General features: G+C 48.9%; 2 long non-coding RNA genes and 1 other non-coding gene across 3 annotated transcripts; all 3 read left to right on the top strand.

Annotated features, from left to right (window-relative positions):
• Positions 1 to 1,696: 1,696 nt before the first annotated feature.
• LOC131509027 (uncharacterized) lies at positions 1,697 to 9,024 on the top strand. The gene is made up of 3 exons (XR_009260266.1): positions 1,697 to 1,832; positions 3,941 to 4,038; positions 8,679 to 9,024. It is a non-coding gene; the product is annotated as an uncharacterized LOC131509027 (long non-coding RNA).
• An 8,529-nt stretch (positions 9,025 to 17,553) lies between these two features.
• Positions 17,554 to 17,660, top strand: LOC131511162 (U6 spliceosomal RNA). The gene has a single exon (XR_009261368.1). It is a non-coding gene; the product is annotated as a U6 spliceosomal RNA (small nuclear RNA).
• Positions 17,661 to 19,121: 1,461 nt separating this feature from the next.
• On the top strand, positions 19,122 to 19,763 carry LOC131508384 (uncharacterized). Its single transcript, XR_009259988.1, has 2 exons — positions 19,122 to 19,273; positions 19,368 to 19,763. It is a non-coding gene; the product is annotated as an uncharacterized LOC131508384 (long non-coding RNA).
• The last annotated feature ends 1,772 nt before the right edge of the window (positions 19,764 to 21,535 follow it).

The raw sequence follows: 21,535 nt of genomic DNA, 5'->3' as shown, positions 1-21,535 counted from the left end.
GGGGCTCGAAATCAGCCACTGTAAGGAATATTTACACGGGGGGGGGGGGGAATCGGCAAACACTACAAATCTGTGCGTATTTTACTTTCTGAGATGTTTCCAGAACCCCATCGGGCCCCATCCAGACCTACTGAATCAGAAACCCTAGAGGCAGCGCCCAGAAATCTGCGTTTTAATAAGCTTTTCAGGTGATTTTGATGCACAGTCAAATTTGAGAACCCTTGTATAGTTGGTTAGCACTGGTGGGATCATGAGAGAGACTGGAGGAATCTAGAGGTTGGGAATAAAAAAGGCTGGAGATATCAAAGTAGCCAAGGAGTAAGGTTTTGCAAGGGAAACTTTGGGGGAAGGTAAAGAAAGAAGAAAGTAAACCAGACACTGGGCCTTCCCTCCGGGCAAAAGGGCAGCCGACATTTGGCAGGAGGCCCTCCGGGACAGAGGTGAGCCCTCCAGCCCCCGCGCTGGGAAGAGGTGCTGGGGAGGTCTGGGGGCAGCCTACTTTGAATGCTCTGGTTTTTCCAGGTATCTGGATGAGGGAGACCAACTAATCGATTGCTCTGAGTCACGAGATCAGGAGGGCATGGAATAATTGGCTGGAAAAATGCCCCTCCGGATGATATTTCTGCAACTAAGAAAAAGACATTTACAAGCAGTCTGTTGGAGATACAAAGAAGGGAAATTCTGACAGAGAAAATGGAAAATCACAGCACCATATCCGTTACTGCTCATGTAAATGTGTGCAAAATGCCATGGGAAATTTCTTTCCTTTTTCCAATTTTGAAATATTTCAAACATACAGAAAAATATAAGGAGTAATATAACAAAAGCCTTGCACCCACCACCAGAAATAGCAAATGTGAACTTAGGGCCACGTTCATGTCGGATCCTTTAAGAAAAAAAAAAAAAAATACAACCTTACGAACATGGCACAGTCCCCTTTGTCTCCCTTTCCCTTCCTCCAAAGATGCAGGAGCTATCCTAAAATTGATGGATATTCTTCTCGTACATATGTTCATACTTTATCACATATGAATTACTCATACATTACACCTAGCAAGGTTTGGAGTGCTTCTTAATTTCCATAAGTGGTATCACACTGAACCTATCACTCTGGAACTCACTTTTTTATCACCTAACATGATGCTTCTAAGGTCTGCTTATGTGGCTGCAGGAAATCCAACTCATGCATTTTAACTCATGAATAACAATAAACTGTATAAATAGACCACAATTCATCCATCAACCATTGGACATTGAAGTTATTTCTTTTTCTTTCTTTCTCTTTCTTTCTTTCTTTCTATCTTTCTTTCTTTCTTTCTTTCTTCCTGTCATCTCTACACCCAACGTGGGGCTCGAACTTATGACCCTGAGATCAAGAGTCACCTGCTCTTCCGACTGAGCTAGACAGGTGCCCCAACTGAAGTTATTTCTAATTTTTCACTGTCCCAAGTGATTCTGCGGTGAATATCCTTGAACTTGTTTTTCTAGAGTATGTCCCTGGAAGTGGTGCTGCTCGCCCTTGGGAGAAGGCATTCCCAGTTACAGACATGTTGCCAAATTGCTCACAAGCTTGGCTGAACCAGTTCACGCTGCCACCAACGTGGGTATGATACATCCTAACGCGTTCCTTATTCAGTGCGCTCCTGGGTTGTAGACTTTCCTGAATGTAAAAGCAATTATAAAGATTTTCTCAAGTTCATTTCTGACTTTTCTCCTAACTTTACTTTCTCTTCAAGGCTTCGGTTCTTCAGACACAAATTCTCTTACCACTGGGGTTTTCCCGAATCTGAACCCAGTGGCCAAGAAGAGATGACTGGCATGGGCACCGTAAGGTGAAGTGGTGTGTGTGTTCGTTCATGTGTGTGAGTCTGTGTCTGTGTCTGTGTGTGTAGCTTTGTACCAAAGCCAACAAGAAGACGGACTGGGCAGGGTAAGTCTTTCACAATGTCTGCTCAACAATGCATAAAACCAGGAGAAGGGTACCCGGTGTAACCTGGAATCTACTCTCATGCCCCAGGTCCCTTCCGCTCCCTGTCTCATTTGGTATGGGTTAAGGAAAGACTTGTCCCAGGACGTCAACCTGCCATTCCGTCTTTCCTGCTCCCCCCCAACCTCCAAATACTTCCTAAGCCATGTAAACAGGGAAAGAGGTGTGCTGTGCAGGGGAGGGACAGTTCCCGCGTGCTCCATCTGGGGGAAAGGGCTGACTTTTTGGCCCTGAGCCGAAGAGCTCTCTGTCCGTGCCAAGGGCTGCCTCCTGCATCTGGCCGTATAGGGTTGGGAGAGCTGCCAAAATCCTAGCCTGGACGGTGACGATGGACAGCCTAGATCATGGCCACTGACCCTGACCCTCAAGCCCAGGGCCATGCAGAAACGGTCTGGGCTGCCTTCCCTCCTGGGCCCTGAAGCAGGGAGCCTTCAAAGCCCCTGAAATAAACTTGGGAAGAGGGGGATAGATTGAAGGGACCTCCACAAAATCACCTGTCTCACACTAGAGGTATTTGAAGAGGAAGGAACGCAAAGTGAGCGAAAAGTTTCAGTTCACAATTCCGAGGAAGTATGGAGGGCCTTGATCCGAGGACTATTTTTGTTGTTTTTTTTTTTTTTTTAATTTTTTTTTTCAACATTTTTTATTTATTTTTGGGACAGAGAGAGACAGAGCATGAACGGGGGAGGGGCAGAGAGAGGGAGACACAGAATCGGAAACAGGCTCCAGGCTCTGAGCCATCAGCCCAGAGCCTGACGCGGGGCTCGAACTCACGGACCGCGAGATCGTGACCTGGCTGAAGTCGGACGCTTAACCGACTGCGCCACCCAGGCGCCCCCCGAGGACTATTTTTGAATGAGAGTTTTTTTTGTCCCCTTAATGCTTTAAGTATGGCCAGCATGAGGTGTTTGTTGGGGGGGGTGGGGGGAGTACTGTATTTATCCTTCTTCAAAAATATGAAGCCTGAAACCCTCGGCTTTCTGGTTCCACAGAGTCTATTGGCCCTAAACAGCCTGCCCTCATGGGCAACAGGTAGCTTACTTCAGGCTGGAGGATACCCTTATGCCAAGGAGGTCGCCAGGGGAGACCTCACCTCTGAGCCCTGGTCCACCGGCCAATGAGGATGGGCGGAGGTGACGTCACTACATCCCGTTTCCCAGCCCAGCCTGAGAGGATGGCACCAGCTGAGGAAAAGAGCCAGTGTCAGTGACAGATGCCATGACCGATGTCGGTAGAGAAGTGGTGTAAGGCAGATGAGTCAGCAGCAAGTTTAAGCAACGAACAATTGCACCATGGGGTGTTTCTGAAATTCTTGTCTACTTTTAGAAAGTATGCAATACCATTCAGCTGAGCATCTTGATTCTGAAATAGCTACAGAAAATGTGAAAAATGCTGCGGGTGAAGATGGGCCCGCCCGTGCCTCTTTTCTAAAACAATAGTCAACGATGGTGCTGCGTGTCCCTCAAGCAAGTCTTCCGACCTGGCTGTCCCTTCGTTTCCTCGTCTGTAACATGAGGGGAATGTATGAAAAGTGTCTCTGGAGATTCCTTCCAGTCTAACATTCTGTGATTTGGTATCATGCTCACATTCTTAATCCTGGCTGGGTATACACAATGCCAAGAACACTAGCCAATTCAGTTAGTGTGGACAAAACGTCCTCTCCAATCAATTCTTTGGCACAGTGTCGATAAAACAACTCGTTAATTGACACAATTTTTCATTTCACAACTGGTTGTCCTGGCATCAGCTTGACCAGCGGTTCCTCCGCGGGGGGTGTCCTGACAGGCTGCATGTCTGGAGCAGTTATAAAGTGTGTCACAGGCAATTTGCTGTTGCTAACGAACTACCGAGGTTTTGAAATGACTGATGAGTTTTTTATCAATTGGGACAGATTCAATGTATGCCTGTGACAATCTCTATCACTCACTTGCATTCTGATATCCTACCCCATAGGGAAGGAGAAGGGTTGGACCTCTAGCTTCCAGCCGGGGATTGCCTGTGGTCCTGAGCCGATGAGAGATGCCCATGGGAGGTTATCGTGTGTTGCACATGTGAGTATCATCCGTCACCTGCAACGTGGCATTTGAGGATGACTGATAGAAACCTCTGATACGTAGTTAGACGGCAAGCTTTGGAGACCCAGGCCCCGGAACAATCTGATCCGGATGGGGAGGGCCGTCAGTATCCTATGATACTTTCTCCAGCTGCAAGCCAATGGAGAAAGAAAGCGCTGAACAGAGTACAAAATGAGAGGCCTGCTCATTACGCCTATCTCTTGATCCAACAACGACTTCACCATAATCCGTTCAGAGTTGGAGAAGGGGAAAGGGGTGTGTGAAATCATGTTTATTGAGCATGTAGGTGCAAAGTCCTGTGTCAGATACTCATGGCAGGTTTCAGTGCTACCCGCCGTGTACTTTCTGTTCTTGGCTGGCCAGTGGGATTTGCACTTTGTGGTTTGGAATATTCATGTAATATTCGGCCCAGTGACTTGCAGGTACAAGCAATGTGTGTCAATTCAATGCCGCCGACCTGGACTGCTAGCTTTAGACCCCCCAGAGTCTCCTCTTCCTCTACCGTAGGGGCTGGCAACAAACCAGGGGCTGTTCCATCATCAGCTGACTCCTGGGGGACTACAGAGCAGAGTCCCCAGCCAACTGTGATGCACATGGATGACACATCACACGGGAGGATAACGTAAAACTTGGTTGATATAAGCCACGAAGATTTTAGGGTTGCTTGTTACTATAGCACGACCTAATTTTATGCTGACCGACGCGATGTTTTGTATTACACAGTAACGTAGTGTAACGTAGTGGGAAAATGTGAGCTTTTGAGTTTAAGAGACTTGGCTCGAATCTTAACACTCACTGACCTTGAGCAAATCCATAGCTTCTCTGGGTCTCAACCTTTTCATCTATAAAATAGTAGTTTATGATTCCTATCTCGTGATGCGATTAGGTTGGAAAATGGTATTTATAAAATACCTAGCACAGGATTTGGCACATAACAGATGTTCGATTGTAATTATTGTAATTTTCATTGATTCCTCAAAATAGGCCGATGGGTAAACAGAGACCACAGGAGTATAAGAGGAAGGCTAATTAATTATTGATGTTTCAAATGCCATGATACGTTACGGGGGACACTGGCCAGGGACCCCAAGGGTAAGCGGATGTGTGACGTTATCTGTGCCCACCCTCCCCCAAGCTCAGAGAAGCTCTAGAAAGGAGAAGAGGCCCCAAGGACACCATGTCCAATTTAGCCTTTCTATTGCCAGAGGAAAGGAGGATTTCACTTACAGAAGCGATTCTTGATAACTTCGGCACATAGAACAAGAGTACGGCAGTGGTGCAGGCTGGAGCACTGTTAGTTTCACTGAAGCTTGTTATCCTATGAAGCAAAGTGCCAGCCAAGGTCTTTCCCAAAGGTCCAATGAGCTAAACTCTTCCCTCAGAACAGCTTATTAGTAGCATCATGCCCACTTCAGCCAGCTCACTCAGGACCCAGGAATAATCTGGAGAACAGAATACAGAGGAAGGGAGACGAAGAGAATACACATGGGGTGGAGGAGGGGGAGTTGAGGGGCCCTTTGCCTCCTCCTGCTCCTGACCAAGCCTGGCCTGATACAGCAGCAGGGGCAGAGCCGGGGAGAAGGGGACAAACTCTACAAATCAGAGCCTGCCTTCCTTCTCCCTTCTTTCTTCTTCTTTCCTTCCTTCCTTCCTTCCTTCCTTCCTTCCTTCCTTCCTACCTTCCTTCCTCCTTCCTTCTTCCTCCTTCCTTCTTCCTCCTTCCCTCCTTTCCTTTCCTTCCTTTCCCTGCCTGCTTTCCCTCCTTCCTTCTTTCCTTCCTTCCCTCCTTTCCTTTCCTTCCTTTCCCTTCCTCCTTCTTCCTTCCTCCCTCCCTTCCTCCCTTCCTCCATTCTTTCTTCCTTTCTTTTTTCTTTCCTCCCACTCTTTCTTTCTTTCTTTCTTTCTTTCTTGAGCTAGTTTACCAAGGTATGCATAGCTTTTGGCAAAGCCGTTTCTTTCATTGGTAAAGCTATTCCAGGGATAGGGTAAAAGAAATCAAGTTTGTCTATGGGAAGAAAATAGCCCTCTAAAACCTTAGACAGCTATGAGAAATAAAAACAAAAATAAACATAAAATAAAAATAATACTGATAAAAACTTTGACCAGATGGGCTGTGGCTTCAGCCCCTCTGTCGAGATGATGAAGTAAAAGCTTTCACTGAAGTCAAAAAATTACATGTAAATATTGGCTGTTATAAAGCTGCAAGAGTCTGTAAAAATCCTCAGTGGAGCAGTGGTCTTTCACGGTTGTGGATTACAGGGAGCAGTCTCCAGCTGCCTAGTCTTGCAGAGGAGAGGACACTGGGGACTCAGCTGACTGCCCCATGCAGTGGGGCTGCTGGAGGAGGGACACAGAGCTTTGAATCATCTATGGTTAGACTACATTGTGTCCCCTCAAAATTCCCATACAGGGGTGCCTGGGTGGCTCAGTAGGTTAGGTGTCGCACTTCAGCTCAGGTCATGATCCCACGGTTCATGACTTTGAGTCCCACGTCAGGCTCTGTGCTGACAGCTCAGAGCCTGGAGTCTGCTTCAGATTCTGTCTCCCTCTCTCTCTCTGTCCCTTCCCCACTCGTGCTCTGTCTCTGTCTCTCTCTCAAATATAAATAAACATTAAAAAATATTTTTTAAAATTCCTATACTGGAGCCCCAACCCTAGATGTGACTGTATATGGAGACAAGGCCTTTAAGAAGGTAAAGTTAAATACGGTCATAAGGGTGGGGCCCTAATCCAATAGGACGGGTGTCCTTATGAGAAGAGACACCAGGGATGTTCACACACAGAAAAAGCCATGTGAGGACACAGTGAGAAGGCGGCCATCTGCACTTCTCACCAGACATTTACCCTGCTGGCACCTTGGTCTTAGATTTCCAGCCTCCAGAACTGTGAGAGGCTGTTATTTAAGCCACCCAGTCTGTGGGGATATGTTACAGCAGGTCTGGCCAACTAACACAATCTACGGAGAATCGCTTGTTTTCTGTTTTTTGTCTGCTTATTGATCAGTTTTGCAATGTAAGACACCTTTCCACAATTCTTCAGACCCTCTCAGCCCTGCCTGAGATTCTCAGTGGTGCCAGTCACCCCGCTGTGAAACCAAAGGGTAAAACCTCGTAGGCTGAGTCACAATATTGGCAGATTACCATAGCGGGGGAGGACGGAAGCTGAACACGGGAGAACTCAGCTCTCTCAGCCTCTGGCTGTAGGATCGTGGACAAACTCTCATCCCCTCTCTGCCTCGGTGTCCGTGTCTGTAAAATGGGGGCAAAAGTACCATTCCCCCTTACAGGATCACAGTGAGAATAAAGCAAGATAATGTGACAATAAGCCCATAGCACCAGGGAGCCGTCCTTCCTAATGCCCAGGCAGCCTGGCGGGGAGCCGGATCTGCTCGCCCTGACAGCGGTGGGGGTCGGGGTACCTGGGAGGGTAGGACCTTTCCTCCCCGGTGACCTGCACTGGGCAGGGAGGAAGTTATCTGGCTAGAACGGCTCTCTTGCCATCAAGACCTGCCCCCAGTTGAATTCTTCTCTCTCCTGCTTGTTCCCAAACGAGATGAGAACTTCCTCCTCCGTGGAGAACACTGCGCATCTTCATAAATAAGATAATGAAGTCAAGCTTTCACAGACAGCCTGGTTCTCAGCAAGCCCTCAATAAACGTTAACGATTCCTATCTACACACCTCCCACCAGCCGTTTTCACGCCACCCCTCAGTGCAATTGTGGTTACAGGGCTGAGCGTAATTTGCACCCTTTAGATAGGAATGGCACTGAGGAACTTTATTAATCAACTTGGTGCGGCTTTTCTAGGAGGGAAAGCTGTGCTCACGCCCACGTCTTCTCCAAGCTTTCCCGAACACCTGGGATTAAACAGGCTGAAGCCCACCCCCTTGGGCAGCCAGGCCCGGCAGTGGTCCTTCCTGACCTCCTGATCTTCCTCACCACGTGGGCTGTTGGCCAGCTCGGCTTTGTGGCTTTACTGAACTCCAGCCGGCTTGCCTCAGGGCTCTCGCGTCCTTCACCAGGACTGAGAGCACTCGTGACCGGGAGGAGATAGAAACCAACGCAGACAGGAGGAGATTTGCAGCCGGAAATGGCTCCACTTACAGGTGGACTGAACCCAGGGCGGGTTGCCTCACTGAGTCAACCTCAACGAGCTGCGAAGCTCTGGGCCGTGGTGCCGTGCGTCTGACACCCTGGGTCAGGCTGAAAAATGACCGAAAGCCCTTCCAGCACTTTTCTGCTTACACTTCCCCGGGATCGTGCTGAGCACACGGGGATGCTCGGGTAGACGTCCCTTTTCGCTCTGTGTCACCTTCTGCTTAAAAAGTACTTTGAAAGCCATGTTCTGGGACGGCCTGCTTTGTACCCACAAAAGAGCAGGCTCTGCAGAGTCCAATGACATTAGGGGTCAGTTTACAATCTAACCTTGTCAGGGACCTGGTTGCCAAGGGACCTTTCAATGGAGATTAGAGATAACTAACTCAGCAAATAGCTGACACTGAGGAAGGAATTCAGGTAAGGAGACTCTTCCTGCTGATTCAGAAAAAGGCGGTCACAAGTTTTGAACATTCTAGAAACATCGCACCTCACTATAACTTTCTCTCCTTCTCTCTGCAGACTACAAGGAAACAGGGCTAAGACAAAGACAAAGACAAAAACAGAAGAAACTGAAGGCCTCTTCCGAGAAGTTATAAGGGGGTCAAGAGAGGTCCTTAATTGAACACTGGAGATCAAGGCTGGAGAAAAGCCGCAGACCAGGACCCTTGACAAATCTGATCAGATTTGGCACACAGCTAAGAAAGTTAAAAGACTCAGAGTCCGTGAATTCTCCAGAAGCCTAAGGAGGACCAGGCTTACACTAAATAAAGGACCCCAGCACAGGTAACGAAGACACTGGTTTACGCCTAGGTGCTGGCATTTCTCTGGCTTTAACCCCAACTGCATATCTTATTTAAAAATAATATTTTTAATTCTTTGTTCTTGGCTATTTTAATAAAAAGCCTTATTTTCATTTATTGAAAGAATGCCAGTGCCACTGATATCTGAAGCACACTTCAATCACTAATGCCTTCGGGGAACTAAGCCCAGCTTATCACTGATGCCTTCGGGGAACTAAGCGATTCAAGCCCAGCTACCTGGTGGCAGTTTGGTCCACGCACAGAGACGAACCTCAAAAGACCTAGTGTTCAAGAGAACGGTTGTTCTGTTCTGTGTTGTGAACCCACAGAGTTCTGGTAAATGCCGTAATGTTTGACCAGTACTCATTAATAAACCCCACCCTGGAAGGGAAAAGATTTTAAAGCCTGAAAATACGGATAGCCAATGTTTTAACCACGAGTGAACTGACCGTGAGGGGGAATCGGACACAGCATTTCCCTGGGGTGATGCTCCCGAGCCTTAGGAAAAATGGGAGTAATCGGGGCCAATTGGGCCAATAGGGCCAGAGGGAGGCCCAGGACTTCTGGCAGATCCTCTTCCTCTGGCTCCATTTGTTTAGGTGGAAGGGACAGGAATGTTCCCTAAAATCCTCGCACACACAGAGCAGTGTAAGTTCTGTAGCAGAGACGGTGGGGACGTTCTGTGCAAAGTGAACTCCAACTCCTTGCAGGTTCCGAGAGCCCAAGCAAGATCCTTGGGGTCCTGAGATATCCTGGGGCAGCTCCTTGGCTCGGAGATATAGACAAGGAAACACTGGGATCCCAACAAAGAGATAGAAAAGTACCCGGTGTCAGAAACACATCTTTCTCACCAGATATCCGTGTACTCGTTCACACTCCCAGCTCTTTTACCATCTCTCGCGAGAGAGATATCAGGGCAGGATGTGGAGTAGAACTCCTCCAGCAGCCTGAGTTCACTGCGCGCGAACACAAGAGGCCTGGAGGTGCGAAGGCAGAGTTCCCGCGGCGGAGCCCGGCCGGATCTATGCTTCCCCATCTACGTTATCGATCCATCCATCCTCCCATTTGACTCCTCTTTCATTCGAAAGGGGGCTGGGACAGTTGGAAAAGTGTTTAGCCTCAGCAGTGTGCCCTCCCCTTCCCTGCACCCCAAGGACCCCAGCCACCCTTCGCTGTGATTTTTAATTTCATGTGTTAACCGGGCTGGGCCAAGGTGTCCGGGTAGTTGGTCACACCTTATGCAGGGAGGGGAAGGGCGTTCTGAGAGGGTGTTTTTGGATGAGGTTAACATTTGATTAAGTGGACTTGGAGTAAAACAGACTGCCCTCTATAATGTGGGTGGGCCTCCTCTAATCAGTTGAAGGCCTGAATTGCAGAAAAAACAAACAAAAAACGACCAACCATCACCAAGTAAGACAAATTTCTCCAGCAGACAGCCTTCAGTCTTGAACTGGAACGTCTGTCTTTCTGGGCCTCCAGCCTGCCAGTCCACCCCTCAGATTCTGAGCTTGTCAGCCTCCATAACCACATGAGCCGATTCCTTATTATATTACCCTTTTGGTTGTGTTTCTCTACAGAATCCTTACTAATACATTTGCCCACAGGAAAGTAGAGTGGGTCCCTGGGCCCAAATGTGGAGAAGGGATGGGAGTCCAGCCAGGAACATTTCAAAGGGGCCAGGAGCCCAGACCATCCGTGAGCTGCTTCCGTCCTTTATTTTCCAAAATATGATCTGTCCCTCCTCCCGCCCTGCTGACACCTACACCTTTTAGCAACCAGTGTGTCAGTGGCCTGGGGCTTTAGGGCATAGCTCCCCAAAGCCTGTTTGCTGCAGGTCACAGCCTCCTTCTTTCTGTGGGCCCGGCCCAAAAGGAAGGACTGCTCTTGGGCTGCAGAGCAGGGACTTCGGTGGTCGGGAGATGTGGCCAGTTGTTAACCAGTCCAACCGCAGGATCAGGAATGACAGCATTCGCCTCTCCTGCACACTGGGCTGCCGGAGGACGAACAGAGAATCACAGACGTGAAGTGCTCCGTGAACGGGAAGTGTGATGCAAATATGAAGTGCTGTCACCCCAGAGTCACTCGTTTCACAAGCCCACTGTCTGCCAAGAGCTGTGCCGGGAAAGCCCAGGATGAAAGATACGATCTGTTCTCAAGGAGTTCTAGGGGCTGAAATGGACCAACAGACAAGGGAGTCTAATAGGGTGTGGGTGTGCCTGGGAGACCCGTGTCCTGGGTGAGACGGTCATGGTCCCAGAAGAGGGACTCCTTCCTCATCCCAGAGCAGTGGAGGAGGGCTTCCTGCAGGAGGAGACCTTTCTGAAGGATGGGCAGAATTTAGCCAGATGAGGAAAAAGGGGAAGGGTGTTCCGGGCAGAGGAACCTGCAGGTGCAAAGGCACAGAGGCATGAGAGCTGACACGTCTGGAGTTATGGCCCCCGGCCGTCAGCAGCCAAGTTTTGGGCCAGGAACATGAGGAACAGAGCACGAGGGTACAGCCTAGGGGATGTGGAGAGGCAGGTGGAGGCTGCTTCCTAGTCCCATGAGGATGAGGCCCTGTCAGTACACCCTCCCACTGTCAAAGACCCTCCCCTCTCTGCTGACACTGGTTACGACCAAGAAAGTGCCGGACTGCCTCACAGCCATGGCTTCCAAGGTGGAATCTCACGGAAACCTCCCTCAGCACCAAGGGCAAGAACGCGCACGCACACACACACACACACACGTTAACACTCAGACAGCAAAACATGTCCAGAGACGCACATGGGGGCAAAACTTTAGGATCCTGACCATAATTGGCTAACACAAAAACGGCACACCCCCACACACTCACAAACTAAAAATGCAAGGTCCTACTCAGAACTTGCCGACACAAAAACGAGCGGCTGTCGTAGTCCCTGCCCCTCAGAACAGTCCCGCCCTCCCCACCGTACCCCCTACAGAGCCCAGAGCCACCCACTGCTCCTCCAGTCAGCAGTCCCAGTTCGGACCCCACAGCCCCATTGCACTCCCCGCCCCCTCCCCCTCCCCCTCCTCCCCCCTCCCCCGGCCCCGCAGGGATGGCCCCGCCGGGTTCTTGTCACAGTGAACACTGGGAGCCAGAGAAGCGTAAGAAGCAGTTGATGCTGTGCTTTGCAACCCCCTCAACCCCTCATTTTTTTTTCTTTTTCTGGAGAATACTTAGCAGTAAAGCCTAATTTATGAAGTCCCTAAAGATCTGAACTTTCCGCAGAATTGGCTGCAGTTTCTAGTGGGTTAGAGTCACACTGGAGTGGAGCAGAAGGCAGGAGCTCAGGAGCTGTGGTGGGGGGCGGGGGGGGGGGGGGACGGGGAGGAGCCACAGTCTGGGAGCCACACCCCAGGCCAGGGTCCCCCAACCATCTTCCTCCCCAGCAGGGAGCTGAGAGTCCCCAAGAGCATGCTGGGGGCGCAGGGGGAGAGTGTGACACGGGGCGGGGGATGAGTCCAGGAAGGCAGAGGCCCCCCCACCCCCACCCTGAGATCTGTGGTTTGCGAGACCACTCATCACTGCTAACACCCTAGACAAATCCAGAAACTCCCCAAGCGCGTCCACCCTTCTCTCCCTCCCCGGGTCACAAGATCAAGCATAGTTTTAAGACTACTTCTCAGATTTTGCTCAGGTCTGGGGCCACACCTGCCCTGGGCCCTGGGGTCGAAGATTCACATACCTTCCCCCATCAGGTACCACCTGAGGGCAAGGCCGAGATCTTCCGGCCAGGTAGGAAGAAAAAATGAAAAGCCAATTCTCCCTGTTGAGAAAACAGCAGAGACTTCCCCACTGCTACTCCTCTCCCTTGTCTTAGAGCATTTACTTTCGGAAATTCATAATTGCAAGGGCTTTCTCTGTCTCTCTGAAATGTATGTAAATCTTTTCAGAAGCTAAATAAGCCTCTTGCCAGCTTTATGACCCAGGCCTGCCTTTCTCAAGGACCCTGGATCCGTTTCTTTGAAATACAATCATCCGGGAAGAAGACATCACCCCCATCTCCTAGTTTCCGTGGGAGGGTCGGACCCTAACTTGAGCTCCAAATTACAAAACCAGCTCTTGTCATAAAAAGACGAGATGTTTCCTTTCCTTGGAATAAAAGCAATTAGCAAACACAGATGGCCACCCCCAAAGCCAGGTGAATCGGGGAGGAACTCTGCGTGACAAATGGTGCTGTCACCCGATGGGTGATAGCTACTTATATAACAGGGCAATTTCTCTCGTCTTTGCAAACTTTTAGCAGATTGCCTGTGATGGGCATCAGGCTCTGGTTTAACGCTAATTCAGTAAGAAAACTGGTTTTCTTTCCCTTCTTCCTCTGTGGAGAGGTTTGCTGAGTTCCGAGGAGATTTTGTCCCCCTCTTTCCTAAAGAGAGTTCGGGACAAGGCCCAGCCTGGGCAGAGAAGGGAGGCCAAGGAGGCAGTTTGAGCAGGGGAGGGAGGACAGGACGATGGAGAAGCCGGAGACCCGGGGGCCCCCCAGCCCCAAGCCTGCCCTCCTCACGAGGCCCTTTGCCCTGGGTTCTCAGAGCTCTTCTTTTGTTTCCCCCAGTCACAATCCTGTTGAGCAGTTCTCTCCTGCTTTGCATACAAAGCCCAGGCACAATAGGTGCCTGGTGGAGGCTGCAGATTCCCGGGCTCTCTTTCCCCGAGTCCCCTTTGTTCGCACCGAGAAACTCATTCATCTGGACCTCGTTCATGACCATTTTTTTTCCATCACTTTTCTACGCAAAGACTAAAGTGCACTTTGCTTTTTCTGTGAAGAAAGATTATGTCGAGTAAATTTGTCAACGAATTTGCGGGGAAGCATTTAATTGACTTGAGTAAAGACTTTTCCCGAGCATTTAATGATGTCTTTGCACACTGGATTGTTGGATGTCGAGCCTTCTCTCCTTTGTCTTTCCTGCCCACAGCTGGCTAGGAAGCCCACAGAGGGTGGTTCCCCGTCCCCTGGTCTCTGACCTGCTCCGGCTGGGGCCCCTAGGCTGCCTAAGGGCCTGGAGAGGCCATTTGGTTCAAGTATCTGGATTCTAATTCTCAACACAGGCCAGGCCATACTTTTCTCCATCACCTTGGGAGCTTTAAAAATGCGTGTGCCTAATGCACATGTCCCACCCCGGAATTTCTGCCTTCATTGGGTGGTGCCCAGGGCAACCGTCTGGCTTAAAAGCTCCTGAGCTGTTCTAAGGTGAGAGGGGTGAAGGCTGAGAGGCAGCGTGGCTCAGGTCAGGCCGTCTCTCCTAGGCCGCTCATTAAAGCACCTGGGCAGCTCTCAAAAAATACCAATGGCTGGCACCAGGCTTAGTGATTGTGATTTTTTTAGGCTCGGTTGAGACCTGGGCATCAGGAGACACTGATAGACAGCCAGGGCAAGAGCCACCCCGACAGGGAAAAGAACCCTGACTACTCAGACTGATCACGACTAGAATCGGGGCTCTGCTGGGCGACTTTGGGCAGGTTGATTAACCTCTCTGAGCCTCAACTTTCTCATTCTCAACATCGGAATGGTGTTACCCACCTTGAAGCTGACATCTTGGGGGCTTTCTCCACGCTCCTGGCACTGCGTGGGTTAAGTATCTCAGTAACTCTCTCTCTCTTGCAAATTTACTGTCAGTAATCAACTGTACTACCAGTAAAAATTCAGTTTGTATTAGTACAAGGGGCTGCTTTTTGAGATGGGGAACAGAGGATGCCAGGGCCTGCTGTCCTTCCAGTCTTGGGGAAGTGTCATGACAGTGGCTGCTTATCTGAAAAAAAAAAAACACACACAAAAAAAACCCATTTCATGGTGCTGGCACTTCTGAATCAAATTTCAGCTCATTAAATCCTCCCCTGCAATTTACCAGGAGAACTCTTGGCACATATTTAAATTCCTGTATGCTTGATGGTTAAGAAAGGCACTCTTTGCTATTAGAAATAATCGTATTTGGGGCGCCTGGGTGGCGCAGTCGGTTAAGCGTCCGACTTCAGCCAGGTCACGATCTCGCGGTCCGCGAGTTCGAGCCCCGCGTCGGGCTCTGGGCCGACGGCTCGGAGCCTGGAGCCTGTTTCCGATTCTGTGTCTCCCTCTCTCTCTGCCCCTCCCCCGTTCATGCTCTGTCTCTCTCTGTCCCAAAAATAAATAAAAAACGTTGAAAAAAAAATTTAAAAAAAGAAATAATCGTATTTGTATCACAATATAAATATGAAGGAGCTTGGCTCAGGAAATGAGCCTCAAGCTTAAAATCTGATGACACCGGGTCTACACCATTTGTGTGCCTTTGGCCGAGGTCCCTCACCCCCTCCAGCTTCCATTTGCTCAACTAAATTTTAATTTTATTTTATCAAAAAAATTTTAATCTAATGATTTATTTTTTATAATTTACATCTAACTTAGCTAGCACAGGGTGCAGCAATGATTTCAGGAGTAGATTCCTTAAGCCTCTCACCCATTTAGCCCATCCCCCCTCCCCCAACCCCTCCAGCAACGCTCTGTTCTCCGTATTTAAGAGTCCCTTCTGTTTTGTCCCCTTCCTTGTTTTTATATTATTTTTGCTTCCCTTCCCTTACGTTCATCTGTTTTGTCTCTTAGAGTCCTCGTATGAGTGAAGCCATATGATTTTTGTCTTTCTCTGACTGACTAATTTCACTTAGCATAATCCCCTCCAGTTCCATCCACGTAGTTGCAAATGGCAAGATTTCATTCTTTTTGATTGCCAAGCAATACTCCATTGTATATATAAACCACATCTTTATCCATTCATCCATCGATGGACATTTGGGCTCTTTCCTACTTTGGCTATTGTTGATAGTGCTGCTATAAACATGGGAGTGCATGTGTCCCTTCGAAACAGCACACCTGTACCCCCTAGATAAATGCCTAGTAGTGCAATGGCTGGGTCGTAGGGTAGCTCTATTTTTAATTTTTTGAAGACCCTCCGTACTGTTTTCTAGAGTGGCCGCATCAGTTTGCATTCCCAGCTCAACTACATTTTAGATTGAGAACCTAGAAAATGGGTTTGAAATGTCCGCAGCTCCTATGAAGAGCACACGTTTCCAGGGCTCGTGCCCGATGCCAATGTGCCGACATCAGCGGGCAGAAGGGTGCAGCTGCCCAGCACTGCCGGGCATGCAGAGCACATTCTGCTCCCAAGGCCACCCTTCTGTCAGACTTTCTGAGCCTGATGTTGGTAGTGTGATCGGCCAGGTGCAGAGGAGGATAAAGATAAATTAGGTGCGGATTCTACCTGCTTACCCTCCAATAGAGTGTGGTCTCGAAGTTCAAATAAGTCATGCATGAAACTCACTCTAACACAGTGGAGAAGATGTCCCTCGGCAGGTCAGGGCAGGTGCGCTAGAGGAGGTAGTGTTTTACCGTCTTGAGGAGGAGGGGAGTGAGGGTCATGGGGCAGGAAATGCTTCCTCCCAATGGCACAGATGCCAAGGAGCCCAGGATGCAAACGGAGAAGTGGAGTGAGTGAAGGGGGTATGAAGAGAATCAATGGGAAATTGATGGGAAAGGCAGGCGGTTGGGGGGGGCGGGGAGGGGCTTGGATTACTTTAGGGTATTCCTACAGGTGAAATTGCTGGTCGAAGGTATGCATATTTTAAGGCCTTTGGTATACATTGCTCAAGTGCCCTCCAGAAAACATGCTTTCATGTAGGCTTTGCTGGCCGTTAAGGTGCCAACAGCCTTGACCTTGACCTGAAAATGCAGGACAAGGAAGTGCAGAGGCTGTGAGTTGGGGTAGAGTTTGTCATGTCAGTTCAACAAATATTTACCAGTCCCTGGGCTGGGGGTGGGCGAGCAGCGGGGAACAGACACAACCCTGCCCTTGGGGAGCTCAGTCTGGTGGGATAGACAGACCACAGTCCAGAGGCGTGGGCACATCTGGGCCTCCCTTGAAAGCTACAGGCAGGTTTTGGAGCTGGGAAGTCTGTCCTTTCTGAGTCCTTCCTCTTTGAGGAACTGCACTCACCTCCGCCGGGCTCCTGGGTTCCATCAGTTCTGGGCAGGTTACCCGGCTCTCCAAGGGGCAGCTAAATTTTTTAATTGCACATCAGCTGACACCACTTTCTGCTACATTCTGAAGGCCACTTTCCTTCAGCTTTGAGGGAGTTTGTAAGGTGCTTGGTGGCATCTCCCCAGCTCCCTGCAAGTGGTATGGCTGGGTCTTCTCAGGACCATCGGGTGTCATCAGGGGAGCCCTTGCAGTAGGCTTCCAAGGCCTTAAAATATGCATACCTGTTAACCCAGCCCGTGGAAATGATCCTAAGGAAGTAAGCATGAGTATGTGAAAGATTTATGTATAAAATTATGCATGGGAGCATTGCTTATGAGATGAAAAAAAAAATCATTGAAAAGGATCTAAATTTTCAACCAGAAGAGATAGGTTAAACAATTTATGGCATAGTTGAACAATAGCACTATAAATTACATCATGGAAGAATATTTAATGACATGAAAAGAACGTTGAAGACAATTGAATAAATCACATTGCACAACAGTATCCACTGGATGATCCTATCTGTGATAGAATAAAGTACATATACACGTAGAGCGAGACACACGGAAGAGAGAAAAGTTATGCGTAAAAAATATAAAACATTGCTCGCTTCGGCAGCACATATACTAAAATTGGAACGATACAGAGAAGATTAGCATGGCCCCTGCGCAAGGATGACACGCAAATTCGTGAAGCGTTCCATATTTTTCAAAAAATTAAAAATAGACCTACCCTATGACCCAGCAATAGCACTGCTAGGAATTTATCCAAGGGATACAGGAGTACTGATGCATAGGGGCACTTGTACCCCAATGTTTATAGCAGCACTCTCAACAATCGCCAAATTATGGAAAGAGCCTAAATGTCCATCAACTGATGAATGGATAAAGAAATTGTGGTTTATATACACAATGGAATACTACGTGGCAATGAGAAAGAATGAAATATGGCCTTTTGTAGCAACGTGGATGGAACTGGAGAGTGTGATGCTAAGTGAAATAAGCCATACAGAGAAAGACAGATACCATATGGTTTCACTCTTATGTGGATCCTGAGAAACGTAACAGAAACCCATGGGGGAGGGGAAGGGAAAAAAAAAAAAAAAAAGAGGTTAGAGTGGGAGAGAGCCAAAGCATAAGAGACTGTTAAAAACTGAGAACAAACTGAGGGTTGATGGGGGGTGGGAGGGAGGGCAGGGTGGGTGATGGGTATTGAGGAGGGCACCTTTTGGGATGAGCACTGGGTGTTGTATGGAAACCAATTTGACAGTAAATTTCATATATTAAAAAAAAAAATATATATATATATATAAAACATTAGTTGACTTCAGGGTAATGGAATTATAAGAAATGTAAAGCATCTTCTCCGGATGTGTCCTACAAGAAATGTTTATGACTTGTATAACCAGAGCAAAAGATACTCTATTTTTTATAGTGACATCTCCCTGGACACAGGACAAGACACGCCCAGGCAGGTGCCAGGTGCTGGGGAACCACATTTCTGGGAGCAGGCCCGGCCCAGGAGGGTCCTCCAGAGCTCCTAACCCTGCACGGTGCCACGCAGCAACCCTACTCACGCAATGTACTGCAGAAACGCGCTCGGCAGCCTTGCTCAGCCCTGGGCACACAGACCTTCCCACTCTTCAGCCTCACCGCGGGTCATGACGGAACAAAGCAGGACTCGAACCGGCCAGTTGCATAAAAGCAGAATGGACGGATTTTCTGGTCACACTGTGTTCCATCCAGCCCAGCAGGCACATTTGAATTCCTTCCCTCCCTGACTGCTCAGCCCATAGAAACCTGGTGCCTTCCGCAGGAAGCCCTCCAGACTTGACCCCACCATGCAGTGTGCTCTGAATGCCCCTGCTCGAATTAATAGTTAACATTTGTAGAGTGGTTACCGAGTACTTTCACCTGAATTAACCCAAGCTGTCCTCACAACCCTATGAAGTAGGAGGACAGCGCTCTCATTACAAATGAGGAAACTGGCAGAGAGGGGGTAAGTAACTTACCCAAAAGCACCTGCTAATAAATGGCAGAGTCAGGATTCAAACCCAGGCAGTGTGGCCCGAGGGTCAGCCCTCAGAAACACCATGCCACACGGGCACTCTGGCACACAATTGATGTCACAGTCATGTTTCCGTGGTGATTTTGAATTGTTCCCAGATTTTTCCTGGAAGACTGAATTCTTTAAGCGTCCCGGAGGAGGTGCTGCACACACCCAGCACAATCACTACTCTAACTGCAGGAGAAGTGGGTGTATCCTACCGAGCTGGCCTCTAGCTGCTAGAGCGTGTCTACAGGTGACTCTGCAAGCATCCTGGTAAAACACCTCTTTCAGGGACAGATGTCATGCTGGAGACTGGAAGCCTCAGGATGCGTCAGTTCTCAGCTTTCTTCTTGCCGTTTCTCTGCAGCACCTTCCCAAATGCCTGTTCAGTCCCCAGGTTCCTGGGGAGGGTCCAGATCTACACAGGATCGTGGCCCGAGTCCTTCCACTCCAACCGCGAGGAGAGATTCGGTGAGAAAAAAAGAGCACGCAGCCCAGAGTGTGAGCCTGTTGGAGTCGACCTCTTGGCTGTCATTTCTTTCTTCAGAGTCTCCAGGCTGGATTCCAAGCCAGGATGGAAGAGGCTGTTATGACGCCTGGGCAAATCAGCACAACCATATTAACAGGGGTTATCTCAGCGTGGGGGGATTAGGGACGGCTTTTTTTTTCATCGCTTTGCTTCTTTGCATTTTCTAATTTTCTGCAATGAACATGATTATTTGGGCAATTAAATAATTAAAGGCAGGAGGAGGGGAAAACCGTACGATTCTTGCTCTGTTCTTCACAGGGCTCTTTCCCCAACCTTCTGTAGACAGCCAAGCTCCAGGGCACCCTCTGCTTTGTGGGGTTTCCTCAGAGCTCCCTCTGACCTTTACCCCAGCAAATCTCCCCACTTCTTTCACAACCCCCACTGCATACTGCTGTACTCAGACCTTGCAGATTACACAGCGTTTCACAGGCCTGAGCCTGCTGGTCCGCACAAACCTGATGTCATGAGAAGTCATCCTTCCCGTCTTTGAAGATGATGCCCGGAACCACATCTCCAGCCTCGGCGTCTCGCGTGGACTTCAGCCCCGGTTCGGTGCTGGGTGTCCGTAACTGGCCATTCCAAAGAGCCACGGTCACAAGCATGGAGGCCCCAGCCTGCCCTCTCCCCATCACACCCAGGTGCCTCCCACTTCCCCTGTCTCTGACAGCAGCACCGTCACTGAGCCGTAGGCAACAGAGTTTATGGAACCATGACTGCTTTTCCCTCCTAGGGCTGGTGTTCTTGTCTTCAAAACATCTCTCGGGTCTTCCCTTCCTGTTTCCCCAAGCCCCCTCGCTCATGCTCCAGGACCACTGTAGAGGCCAATCTTACCATCTGTTCATCTCTGGGTCTAGCACAGGACCCAGAACATGTCTGCTCTCCATGTATGCTTCCTGGTTGAATGACTGAACGAACAAATGGGCAAAAAATAATCTTTGCTAATTTCCCTCCATGATTTCAGCTTTTTCCTTGCAATCCTTCCTATATTTTTCTGCCGGCTGAATCTCCCAGAATGGTTCCTTGACCCTGTGAATCCTCTGTGGTGCCTTTAATGGTTCCTACTCTTTGTCAAGGCCCTTTAAAATCCAGCCCCTCTTTACCTTCCTTTGTAAAGAATTTGATCTCTCTCTCCCTAAGTCTCTCCTCCACTGACATGACCCTTCAGGTGTAATCCCATGGAAACCAGCAGAGTTCATGGTGGGTTGTCTGTCCACCTGGGGCACTGCGGGATTATCTGGCACCCTGACCCTGCTCTGCTCCACCCCAACCTGTGACAGGTGTGTTTTCAGGAAGTCACTGTTGTTCAGTCAAGGTTTCTCTCATGGATATTTACCGAGGGCCCCCTATGAGCCAGGCACTGCTAAAAACTAGGGATACAAACATTTGCCCAAAGCTTTATTTACCAGTTTATAGGGCCCTTACTATATATCAGGTCCTGATCTGGACCCTCTTGGAGCTTACATTATCATGATGCAGGTAAAAATACAGACAAATTAGTAATTACCTGATTGATCGATTGACTGATTACACTTTTTGATTGGTTCTATGTAGAAATAAACAAGGTCCTCTAACATAATAACAGAGAGAACATCAGTCATCAGCAGAAATAACTTAGACCATTCGTGCATCTGACAGGCATTTATGGAGCCCCTACTATGTTATTCGGTGCTGTGTCAGGGGCGGGGAATGGTGAGGTGCCTACGAGAAGGTCTTTGCCCTTGGGGAGCTCATGGGTAAGGGGCCACATACATACCAGTCCATCCCCCCATATACACATATTTAATATTAATTTTATTTAATAGACCTATTACTTGACTGAAGTATCCAGTTGCTTTTTTTTAAGTTTACTTATTTATCTTTGAGAGAGAGATGGAGACAGTGAGCAGGAGAGGGGCAGAGAGAGAGGGAGAAAGAGAATCCCAAGCAGGCTCCGCACTATCAGCCTGGAGCCTGACGTGGGGCTCAAACTCACAAAATCTGAGATCATGACCTGAGCCCAAACCAAG

Source organism: Neofelis nebulosa, chromosome 4 (assembly GCF_028018385.1).
Source record: "Neofelis nebulosa isolate mNeoNeb1 chromosome 4, mNeoNeb1.pri, whole genome shotgun sequence".
NCBI lineage: Eukaryota > Metazoa > Chordata > Mammalia > Carnivora > Felidae > Neofelis > Neofelis nebulosa.
Note: the sequence above shows the minus strand (reverse complement) of the source record. Positions and strands in the feature narration are given on the sequence as shown.